Here is a 12,776-nt window from a genome sequence, read left to right on the forward strand (position 1 = left end):
AATTCAACTCTTTATACAGAGCAAGAATCCACTAGGAGTCTTTATACTTGGGTACTTGGAACTAATTGGTGATTCATTTTTACTAAGCCTCCATCTACATTTTAAAAAGGAACAGGCTGAGTCCAGGGAAAAGAAAATTAGAGTGAACCTTAGACCAGGCCATCTTTCTCTGTCATGAACTACTGCAACAGTTGCTCAACCAGTCTTCACCATCTGTTCTGACCATTATCTTAAAATGTGAATCTGATCATGTCCATGCTTTTGCTTATCATTTAGGTTTAGAATAAAACACAAATCCTTTAATACGGCCCAAAAGGTATTGTTTAATCTAGCCTCTGCATCTCTCTCCAACTTCACCTTGCTAGGCTTCTTGCTCACTACACTCCAAACACATGAGTCTTTCAGTTCCTAGAATCTGGTCAAGCTTTTAACCACTTAGGGCCTTTGCACTCTTGTGTTTCTCATAGCTGCCAACCCTCACTTCTGCACCTTTTCTCACAGCTAGTTTTTTCCACTTCCTTAAGTTTCAGCTTAAAAATCAAAAGTGACTGAGTTGACTGTGACTTTAAAATCTTTCACAGGTCTCCAGCTTTCCAACTTGGACTCAGCATAATAGCTCCCACATGAAAGGACGGTGAAAAGGGCCGTTCTGCCACCAACGAGGTAGTGACCAGAGAATACACCATCAACATTCACAAGAGCATCCATGGAGTGGGTTTCAAGAAGCGTGATGCTGGGGCATTCAGAGAGATCTGGAAATTTACCATGAAGGAGATGGGAACTCCATGTGTGCACATTGGCACCAGGCTCAACAAAGCTGCCTGGGCCAAAGAAATAAGGACTGTTCCATACTGTATCAGGGTGTGGTTGTGCAAGAAACATAGATTCACCATATGGCAATCACCTATGTATCTGTCACCACTTTCAAAAATCTACAAACAGCCCTGGCCGGTGTGCTCAGTGGTTAGAGCGTCGGCCTGTGCACCGAAAGGTCTGATTGGATTCCCTGTCAAGGGCACGTACCTGGGGTGCAGGTTCCATCCCTGGCCCTATCAGGGTGCATGCAGGAGGCAACCAATCAATATGTCTCCCTCACATTGATGTTTCACTCTCTCTTTCCCCCTCCTTCTCTCTTTTCCACTCTCTCTAAAAATCAATGGAAAAATAATAAAAAACAATGGAAAAAATATCCTTGGGTGGGGATTAACAAAATAATAATAAAATTTAAAAATCTACAAGCAGTTAATGTGGATGAGAACTAACTGCTGATTGTTGAATAAAGTTATAAAACTGCCTTTGAATAAATAAAATAAAATACAATCTTTCATGGGCCTTGATTGCTCTTAGAATAAGAGCTTCTCTCTCCCTCCTGCCTCCAGTCTTCTACCAAGTCCAAACACCTGATCACTCCCTAAGAGGAGTCTGAGTGATCTGGCCCTCAATTACCTGGCCAACCACCTCTCACGACAACCCGCCTCCATCCCTCACCATATTTTCTGATTCATTGCTGTATTAGTCATGTCCAGTCAGACAAACAGAAACCACTCTAAGTATTTTAAACAGGCGATGTAGGGAATTGGTTTCAAAACTTAAAAGGGCCAGAGGGTGAAAAAAGATAAGGCTACTCAGAGGTTAGGACTGTCTGAAACTCTAGGCTGGAGCAGGAAGGGAAAGGGTGTTACCAATGCTCCTGACTGCTCTGCTGCTCAGGCCAACCCACCACCATTACTGCCACTGCCAGAGCCAGTGCCCTGGCTGAGGCCACCACTCCCACCACCGCCACCACTGCAGCTGGAGCCCAGGAGTCCCCACTCACTGCCTGCTATTGCTGCCACAACTGGGATGTTACCAACAGTAGGGGGAACATGGCTTCTCTCTCCCTCCTGCCTCCAGTTTTCTACCAAGGCTTTCCATCGGCAGAACCTCTCCAGAAGCCAGTTGGCACAGGGATCAGGGCAGTGTGATTTGCTGACTCGGCCCCCTGAAATACAGCAGGAATGGAGCTGAGAGCCAACAGGCAGATGGTTAGCAGTGCTGCTCTAAACATTTCTGCGTTCCATGAATTCACCCAGCTCTTTCCCTTCCGCACATACTTTCCCCTCTGTCTGCAATGTTCTGCCCTATCCTTCTATTTGACCGTGCTTTCTCCTGCTCATTAGAATCTCAGTGCAGATGTCACTTCTTCCATTCTTTCTTTAATTCCCAGTCTGGATCAAGTGCTTCTGTTCTGGGTTACCACAGTACTCTCTATATGACCTTCTCTTAACTTGTATAACTTTGTTGTAATTGGGTGTTTACTGCTCTGCAGTCTTACCAAGTTGGATTCCTCTCAAGAGCAGAACTCTACTTTTGCCCTTTTTTCCTTACCATCTAGAACATAGGATACACTAAATATTTAATGCAGGGTTCATAAACTGGAAGGTACTTATGATGCCTCTAAACAGTCTATGAACCCTCAGATCTGTATGCAAAATACAGTGCACATGTATGTTTTTTAGAGGATCCACCATCAGATTCCCAAAGGGGTCAAGGACTCCTAAATGATTAAGAAGCCATTTGTGTGTGAATAAACGAATGAATTCACAATAATGAATTCACAATATTCCTAAGACTTAAAGAAAAATGTAACTTCTAGAATGAAACTGAGTATCAAGGAGCATTACAGTGGCTTACCCTAGCTCACAATTTTTATTAAATTCTTGTATATAGAAAAATGATATCAGTACCAAGACTGATGAGGTACATGGAAATACAAAATAATATGCAAAATAGAAATCACTGTGGAGCTATGTATACAATGACTAGGAGTTGGTGAATGGGGTGGGGCTCAGTGTAGTGGTAGAGCAGGTGAGCCAGGTGTCCTGATTCTCAGGAGACTCATAAGCAAGGTGCTGGCATGTTCTAGACCCTTTTTCCCTTCTGAAAGCTTTAACTCACTCTAGCACCTAATTATAGAGAAGTTGTGGGAAGGCAACATGGCTGTCAAGGAAAAGTAATGAAAATGGATTATTTCACCTTATTTGTTCCATCCTAGAAAACTAGAATGATCTCTAAGCAGCATGAGCCCTAATGTCTCTTAAGTCACTATAAAATCATTTACTTGAATGTCTGTTGTATTAATTTGTTACTTTGGTTTTAAGCAACAAAAACCATGTCAGGCTATCTTAGGTACAAAGGAGAATATATTAGACAAATAAAGGGGGCAAAAATGTAGTCAGGTCTCTGGAAGCAACTGGAATCAGGGATTGAAAAACTTTCTGTATCTAAGCTCAGCTCCTCTCTGTATAACTTCTTCATTATTTTCTCTCTGTACAGGCTCAGTTTGGATGTGGTGGGTAGACAGCTGGCAGCCTCAGTTAGCTGGGTTACACAATGAATGTCTTTTCAGGTGCTCACATACAGAAAGGTTTCTCAGCCTCACACTCCTGACATTTAGGCCAGATAATTCTTTGTGGTGAGGGCAGGCCTGTGCATTGTAGGATGTTTAGCAGCATCCCTGGCCTCACCTATGAGATGCCATAATACCCAACCTCTCCTCTGCCCCAGTTGTGATAATCAAAACGTTTCTAGACGTTGCCAGTGTCCTGGGGAGGGGGTGGTGGTGGCAAAATCACCTCCAGTGAGAGCCACTGGTCTAGACTATGAAGGTTTTCATAATTCAACATCAAATTTCCAGAAGAGAGAATCTGACTGGCCCATCTTGGGCTCTAAGTTCAACTTGATCCAATTAATTTGATCCAACAGCTAGGACGTAGAGTCAAGTGGCTTCCAGGAATCCACACCTGTGGGAGGGGTGGTCAGTCCCCAGGAAAGAGGGATGGACTGACACTCCAGTAGGTGTACACTACATTTCCTTAACTCTAGAAAAAAGACTTTCTAGCCTGACTCTATCTACTATATTTGTAGGTAGTTTAGGAGAACATTTTTTCATAGTTGTATTTATGATATCTAAATACCTTTACAATTTTAACTCCAAACTTCCACTACCAGGCTTTTGAAATAAAAATAACTGATTTCTTAAAATTTATTTCTTCAACAATTGTTTATTGTGTCTCCTCTATGCCAGGCACTGGGCTAGAGCTTAGTGAGCTAAGTAGACTGGGTCCTGTCTACACAGAGATTACATTTTAATTCCAGATTTATTTATTTAATGATTACAGTGGTATAGTCCTATTTTGGATTAGCCTTTTTTTTTTTTTTTTTCATTTTCAAAGCCATTTTACCTTTGAAACCTAATTACTACTTTTAATTTTAAAGCTGTTTTTATAAAATATGTCTTTATTGATTTCAGAGAGAGGAAGGAGGGAGGGAGGGAGGGAGAGAGAGAGAGACATATCAACGATGAGAGAATCATTGATCAGCTGCCTCCTGCATGCCCCCTGCTGGGGATCAAGCCCGAAACCCGGGCACGTGCCCTAACCAGGAATCGAACCTTGATCTCCCGGATCATAGGTCGATGTTCAACCGCTGAGCCACGGCGGCCAGGCTAATTTTAAAGTTTTAAAATCAATTCTCATCTTTATACCACCGTGGAGTTATCTGCCTGTCAGAACTGAATGTTACTCTTGCATTCTTTTTTTTTCTTCTTTTCTTTCTTTCTTTGTTTTATTAATCCTCACTTGAGTATATTTTTTCCAGAGAGAGTAGAAGGGGGAAGGAGAGAGAGAAACATTGATGTGAGAAAGATATATTGACTGGCTGCTTCCCACAAGCACCCCAACGGGGAAGGGAGTGAACCTGCAATGGAGGTTCATGCCCTTGACTGGGAATTGAACCCAAGACCCTCCGGTGCACAGGCAGATATTCTAACTACTGAGAACACTGGCCAGGGCTTTCTTTTTTTATATTAGAGAGAGAAAGGAAGAGAGAAACATTGATGTGAGAAACATCGATCATTTGTCTCTCGTACACACCCGGATGGGGATCAAACTTGCAACTTGGGTATGTGCCCCAACTAGAACCAAACTGGCAACTTTTCGGAATATAGGACAACACTCAACCAACTGAGCCACATCAACCAGGGCAGTCTTGGCATTGGCATTCTTACTGGCAGTTTGTGAACAGATGCGTTTTACTGAAAGTCACAATTTTAACCACTGAATCTCAGTTGCCTACAGTCCTAGAAAAAAATTCCAAGGTTAGTCTTGATTCCTACCAGAAAAAAATATATAACAAAGTATTAGGAAGAATATCTTGACTTTTCTCAGATAACAGAAAAATAACTTATTGGGTTAGCCAGCAAATAAGGATTTACTCTGCAGTGAAGGTTATAAGAATGACTCTGTTAGATTAAAAACAAGCTGGGTTTACAGTTACTAATGTTGCCCCATTTCCAAAAACACCATGCTGCTCCTCTAGTCCTGTGTAATCTTCGTTAGTATTCCCAGTGTGTTGGGAGATACTACAGACTCATGGTGTTTTTCAAGGAAAGAGTTCCATGGTCATATAAGTTTGAGAAATGCTGCATGTTATACCCTGCTTGGAGAGAGTCACAATTAAGATGTCAAGGGCTCTGAGAAGTTTTCACTGCCATAGCCATTTTGGAGACAAATCTGGTAATGTTGAATAAATTTAACATGTGTGAATCCTGTGTCTCAGCTCTCTATTCCTGCGTACATACGGAAAAGAAATTTTCTGGTATATAAAATATGCTGAAATGTTCATTAAATTCTAATACATGGTAGCAAAGAGTTGGAGGTAACCTTCATGCAGCAATCAGAAGGATTAAACTACAATGTAGCAAAGTGGAGGCAGTTGAAAACAGTGTTGAGAAAGTGAGAAACAGAATGAGATTTCTAGTACAATACCATTACTGTAAAATTTTAAAACACATGCGTATGTTATACCATGTTCAAAGTATACTTGCCCAAGTGGAAGCTGAATTGAAAAGGCATTCATTAGAGTGGGTGCGAGTGTGTGTGTGGGGTAGGGGTGGGGAGTGAAAACAATAATAAAAGACTGAACTGGAGATGATTAAACACATTATTAAACACAGATTAAACACATGCCTTTAACTTGATTCCCTCCCAAGGTCTGCTAAAATAGCATTAAAGGATTAAAAAGGATAGAAACCCAGGAGTTCAAAGAGAATAAAAAAGATCAGCCATTAAAAAAGATAATGGAATTTTGAAAAAAGCAGATGGTCAAATCTAACTGACCTAACAGACCAGAGAAAGCTGAAACCTCAGGGCCTGCATGGAGGTAAGGCATTAAGACGCAAGGTGGGAGCATGGTGGAGGGGGTCAATGTGGGGGAAGGAGGACATCTGTAATACTTTCAACAATAAAAATAAATTATAAAAAAAAACACACAGCAGCAACTTAGAGAACCCAGAAAGACCAAGAGTTGTAGAGAACAGATACCTGGAAGGCCAGGCATGAGCTGGGTTGGAAACAGAACTGGTTGCGTACAAGGAGCAGTGGGTTCCTGGCTCCCCTCCACCAACAAGGCAGGCAGTTTGCTGTGGACAGGTTGATGCAGAAAGGTCCTGATTCTGGCACACATTCACACAAGTGGGATTCTGGTGCCAGATGTTGATAATGGGGGAGGCACAAAGCAAATCTCTGTACTCCTGCTCAATTTTGCTGTGAACCTAAAACTGCTCTAAAAAATAGTCTATTAAAGAAAATAAACTAGAAGTTTTAAAAAATGCTTTGGGACAGAATCTCATTTTAAGAAAATAAAATATAGCATATTCACTTAAAAAAAAATAACAGGTTTATGCCCGGCCAGCGTGGCTCAGCGATTGAGCATTGACCTATGATCCAGGAGATCACGATTCCTGGTCAGGGAACATGTCGGGGTTGCAGGCCTGATCCCTAGTAGGGGGCGTCCAGGAGGCAGCTGATGGATGACTCTCTAATCATTGATGTTTCTACCTCTCTCTCTCCCTCTCCCTTCCTCTCTCAGAAAGCAATATATATTTTTAAAAATAAATAAATAAAAATAAATAACAGGTTCAGAAGCTGGGTCAGCGGGCTGCTGGGTTAGCCCTAGATTTGGAAGCACATCCTCTGGTCCCCACACCTTCTCTTTTCCCTCTCCCCTATTTTTCTTGCCCTTTTCTCCCCCTTTCTTAGGTCTTTCCTCCAGTGGCACCTTTGACGCTTTTCCAAATTACTGACATGAGAAGGTAGAATCTGCCTATGTGTGCTGTTTGGTAACATGGCATAATTAGGTGTTTCCATCCTCTGGAATGTGCCACAAACTTCCCCTACCTCTCTCTCTCCGTCCACGTAGTACTGCCAAATGGTGGGTTTGTCAGGGCTCTCCAGGGGGTCTGCCCACCTCAGTGCCAAAAAAAATCCTCATGGTGTGGAGTAAAAATGACCTGGGATGTGACACGAGGGGCATGCCTAGCAGTGTTCTCCTTCACTCAGCTCATCTAAGTGCCTCCAGGGAAAACTGCTCTGAAGATTAGCATCTTGATCAAAGAGCTTTATCTGCATATTGAGGTCATTTGGCACATGTCCTGTGGGAAGTGCCTGGGTATCCCGTGGTGCACAAGACCCTTCCCCTCCCTTCATGTGATACACGAAGCTAACCTTGACTGACTTTGTCGCTTAGCCTGGTTGGAAGGAGAGAAATTCTCTGCCGTAGACTCATGACCTTAAGAATCTAACATTTCCACAAAGTTAGAAAACTTAAATTGCAGATTTAATCCACTAAAAGCCAATGCTATATATATATTTTTAAAATTAATTTTTGATTTAAAAATAACATACTTTTTAAAAATAGATAATACTTAAGAGTATACAGTAGAAAGTAGTATGTGTTCCTTCTCCCCAGATGTCCACTCCCCACTGTTAAGTTTCTCATGTGTACTTACAGAAACATACTATTCACACACAAGCATACATCCACCTGTTTATAGACGCACAGTAACACCAAGGGCAGCATAGGTAACATTACTCTACTCCTTCAGTCTTTCATTTAACAACATATTTTACAGACTGTTTTGTTTCTGCACATATAGATCTAACTCATTCTCTTTAACAGTTGTATAGCATTCTACTACTCAGCTATACTTTTTTTTAGGTTATAGTATACTGTATATTAAAACATTGAAGGTAGAAAACAGTTTGGAGACACCCAAATAAAGCAGTAACTTGCAGACCTGGCTGGGTAGCTCAGTTGGTTAGAGCATCGTCCCAATATGCCAAGGATGCAGATTCGATCCCTGATCAGGGCACACATGAGAATCAACCAATGAATGCTTAAATAAGTGGAACAATCGATGTTTCTCCTCTCTCTCTCCTCTCTCCCCGCCTTCTTCTCTTTTTAAATCAATAAATGAATTTTTTTAAAAACCCACAGTAACCTGCCCATTTTTGGCAAAGTGCTGCATTCATGGCAGGACAAGTGATTTTCCCCAAGGGCCTGTACAGTGGGTTGAATGGTGGCCCCCCCAAAGCCCCATGTCCTAACCTCTGGAAAATGTGAATGTAACCTTATTTGCAAAAAGGGTCTTTGGAGGTATAATTAAGTCAAGGATCTCAAGATGAGATCCTCCTAGATTTAGGGTGGATTCTAAATCCTTATAAGAGGAAGGCAGAGGGAGATTTGAAATTCAGAAACACAGGGAAGAAAGCCATGTGAAGAGAGGGGCAAGTCACCTTGCCTCACACCAAGGCCTGGAGCCACCAGAAACTGGAATGGGCAAGGAAGGATCCTCCCCTGGGGCCTTTAGAGGGAGCATGGCCCTGCTGACACCTTGATTTCAGACTTCTGACCTCCAGAATCAGGAGAGAATAGATTTCTGTTCTTTTAAGCCACCTGGTTTGTGGCTCATCCTTTTAAATCATGGCATTAAAAGTATGCCCAAAGCCAAGCCATTTACTCATTCTGGGTCTTGGTTTTATTTATCTCTAAAAATGAGGAGATTGGGCTAAATAAGCTACAAGTTTCTTTGTAGGCCAAACAGTTTCCGATCTAATTAGGTACTAGACATGCACCCTTGGAGGGTGAAACAATACAAGGGCACACATGATGGATGATAAATCAATAGAAGGGCCAAGCACTCTGAGTTCAGATGAGAGCGGTTTCCATGGGCGGATGTGTCTGGCCAAGGTTCACAGACAGTGGAGGGGAGGAAAGAAAGCCATGCTGGGTGATGACTGAGGTCAGATGTGTAAGGTGTGAAATGCGGTGAGTGGTCTAGAGAAGATTTGACCCAGAATGGCTTTCACACTGAAATGGGATTTGTAACAATAAAATTATTTCCCTCACGGTGAGCCAGATATAAGTGGCATTAATGAGCAGAAATTTGTCCTGAGGAAGGTATCTTTGACTTTAGAGGGGGCACAAAGCAAATTTGGGGAATATTAGTTTTGGGGAAGGATGGGAAACACTCGGAGAATGAGCTTTTAGTTTTCCAACCAGATATAATCTTGATTAGAAAGAAGCCAAGGAAAAAAGCACTTATTTCACCAATGGGGTTTAGTCTGGGGTGACGAGCATGTTTTGGAAATAGAGAAGGTGGTTGCATAATATTGTGAATGTACTAAGTGCTACTGAATGGTTCCCTTCAAAATGGTTTTCTGTGATGTGAATTTCACCTCAATAAAATACAATAAGCCTATGAAGCTGCACATGAGTTATATAAAGCAAAGGAAGAGGCGGGCCCAGAGAGATTGGTGATTAAGTGTGTGGTGCGCTCAGAAAGGCCTCTATGGGTAACAAATTTTCTTTGCTGATGTTTTGTCTGCATGACTGAGGCAAGTGCAACTATATGCAGGGTCCAAAGTTCTTGTTTCTTTTGAATTTCCAAGGAAGCCAGAGCTTCTGCCCGTGGAGGTGGGTCTTCATTTCAGGGTCAGATCCAGAGTCTGGGCTGGGTTTGCTTGAGCCAATCTTCGTGTGTGTGTTACTGTGATTAAGAGGCCGGGATAAAGGGCTATTATCAAAGGACTGAGTGTTTCTGCCCGATTGCAGAGGGCCTGCACAGCATCCACGGAAGCCACAAGTTACTGGGCAGGAACAAAGCTGCTGTTGTGTGGATGAAGCAGTTAGAAAGTACGTTTTTCTCTGGGAGAGAACTGCTGGCCCTGCAAGGCAGAAAGATTTCTTTCCATTTCACAGAGCGCCTTGTTTCACCTCTGAGGGGTAGTGAGTGAGCCACCATGTCCACTCAGATCTAGACTGCAAGCTGCAGAGAATAGGGAAGCAGGGAGGCAGGGGGCCACTGGTTGCCCTGAGCCCCAAGTTTAGGTGAACCAACCGTTCAAGCCAAGTCAGAAGCTTTTCTGGTGGGCCCTGGCCAGGTAGCACAGTTGGTTACAGGGTCATCCTGATACGTCAAGATTTGGGGTTTGATCACCAGTGGAACAACAAGTACATGTTTCCCTCTCTCAAAAATCAAGTTAAAAAATTTAAAAAAAAAAAAAAAAAAAAAAGATGAAGAAGCAGCAGCAGCTTAGAAGCTTTCCTGGCAATCCCTTGATGACTGAGGAGAGAATCACAGAACTGCATGGCATGCTCTCCCCAGAGGGTTTCACTGCTGCACTGGCATGGGGGAGGTAGAGCAGGACCAATTCTACCATTGTCCACCTCTCCCTCATTTCTGGCACTTCCTCCCGCATTGCACAGCCCTCATTTAGAGCCCAGCTACCCTTCCCGTTACCCTGGCTCCTCTTCCTCACCAATACCATCCCTCCTGTTTTGTATTCCATTGTCCTGTTCTTGCAAGGTCTTCTGACACAAAAGCAAACTATTTTCAGGTTCTGTTTGGCCAGGTACTAGTAGGTATTTATCATATGATGGTTCATTTAATCCTTGTAATTACCACATAAAGTATTACTAAATCCAGTATACAGTTAAGGAAACAGACTCAGAGAGACTGGGATCTGGCCAAGGTAAACAGCTGGTGAGTGGTGGGATAGGACTCAAACTCTAAATTTAATGTTCAACAAACTGATCCCTACTAATAAACAAAGTAAAAGAAAAATTATCCCTCCCAAATGACATAATGCCTCAATAGAGTAAAAATAACAGATCTTTGTGGTAGTAACGCTATCCAGTGAGTCCTCACTTAACGGCGTCAATAGGTTCTTGGAAACTGCTGCTCTAAGAGAAACATCATATAGGGAAACCAATTTTACCAGAAGAGTTAAGCTCCTATAGCATATTCCTGGTCACAGAAACACCACCAAACTTCTAATTAAAGACCCCAAACACTTCTAATAGTAAACACTGAAATAAATGTGAGCTATATATACATTTAAGAAAGATAAATATAGACAAGAAGGATAATTATTTTCCAACCTGATGATTCCAGTTCAGGGTCAAGAGTGGCCAGAGTTCCTCCTGGAAGCTCAGGGTCAAGGTGGGGACCGACCCTGGATAGGTAGCCCTTCCATCAGAGGGCCACTCACACCCACCCACACTCACTAGGCAGCAGACAATGTAGACATGACATTCGCATTCCACTTTGGAATGTGGGAGGAAACTGAGTTCCCAGAGGAAACCCACAGACATGGGGAGAACATACAGATGACACCAAATGAACACAGATGCACTGAAGGCACTTCCTTCACTGTCCCCTTATCTTATATAGCTGGTCCCCGACTTAAGATTTTCTTTTAATTAAAAAGTTGTATTTATTTATGTATTTATATTTTAGAGAGAGAGGAAGGGTGAGAGAGAACTAGAGAAAGAGAAACATCGATTTGTTGTTCTACTTGTTTATGCATTCATTGGTTGATTCTTGTATGTGCCCTGGCCAGGGGTCAAACCTGCAACCTTGGCGTATAGGGACAATGCTCTAACCAACCAGGACAGGGCGAAGTTTTTTTTGACTTTATGATGGTGCAAAAGCAATCCACCTTCAGCAGATACTGGCCAGGCTAAGCTATGAAGTTTGGTGGGTTAGGTCTATTAAATTCATTTGACTTGCCCTGGCTTGTGTGGCTCAGTTGGTTGAGCACAGTCCCATGCACCCAGAGATCACTGGTTCAATTCCTGGTCAGGGCATATACAAGAATAAACAAGTGGATGCATAAATAAGTGGAACAACAAATAGATATCTCTCTCTCTCCCTTCTTCTCTCTAAAAATTGATAAAAAAAATTTGGGGTTAAAATATTCACTTGCAATTATACCTGCTGAGTGGAACTCTACACAACAGTTAAAAAGTATTAAGTATGTCTATAAAGTACTAGCATGAAAGGATGTCCAAGATATAGTTATGAGAAAAGAGAAAGTAAACTTCAAAAAGGAAGTACTTAAATACGGACATATTTTCTTATCACACCCTCCCTTCAACATGTATCTGATTACATACATACATACAAAGATCTGGAATCCATTAAGCTATTAACTCTGGTTGTTCCTGGGAAAGAGGAGAATAGGAAACATTCCCTTTCTGTGTTCATATTTCTATATTGTTGGCATTGTTTACATGTGTATATATATCCCTATTTTAATAAACAACACCTATTCTTTAGGCTTTTCTTCCTTGTTTATGTTTTCTTGCATTTAATCACATATTAACTTAGTGATTAGCAATAAAAAAATGTAAATCATTCCTTTCAGCTATATTTTTTTTGGAATTTGTGTTGAAGCTGAGACTTACCATTTCTAATTGAACAATTTCAAACCAACACTGTGTGAGACTCTTCAAAGGCTCTCCAGCTCTCATGATGGGAAGTGCAGCCGTTCTATCAAATAGCTTCTTCCTGCCTCAGTGAAAATATGGAATCACCACAGGCATTTTTATCTGCTTAAGCAATAATTTCTTTCCATTAACCTGCCTTCTCTCTCTTCTTTTCTCTCTTTGAG

General features: G+C 41.9%; 1 protein-coding gene across 4 annotated transcripts in view; it reads right to left on the reverse strand.

Moving 5' to 3' along the window:
• ANKRD16 (ankyrin repeat domain 16) overlaps positions 1 to 12,776 on the reverse strand; it is a 53,004-nt gene that overhangs the window by 13,774 nt on the left and 26,454 nt on the right. For 2 of the 4 annotated variants that reach the window (XR_013997869.1, XR_013997870.1), the window contains exon 7: positions 12,571 to 12,673. The exons of the other annotated variants lie outside the window; for them this stretch is intronic. The gene's annotated coding sequence lies outside the window, so the exon portion shown is untranslated. The remainder of the gene's footprint in view (positions 1 to 12,570; positions 12,674 to 12,776) is intronic. 4 annotated transcript variants of the gene reach the window in all.

Source organism: Miniopterus schreibersii (genome assembly GCF_964146895.1).
Source record: "Miniopterus schreibersii genome assembly, chromosome: 1".
Classification (NCBI taxonomy): Eukaryota; Metazoa; Chordata; class Mammalia; order Chiroptera; family Miniopteridae; genus Miniopterus; species Miniopterus schreibersii.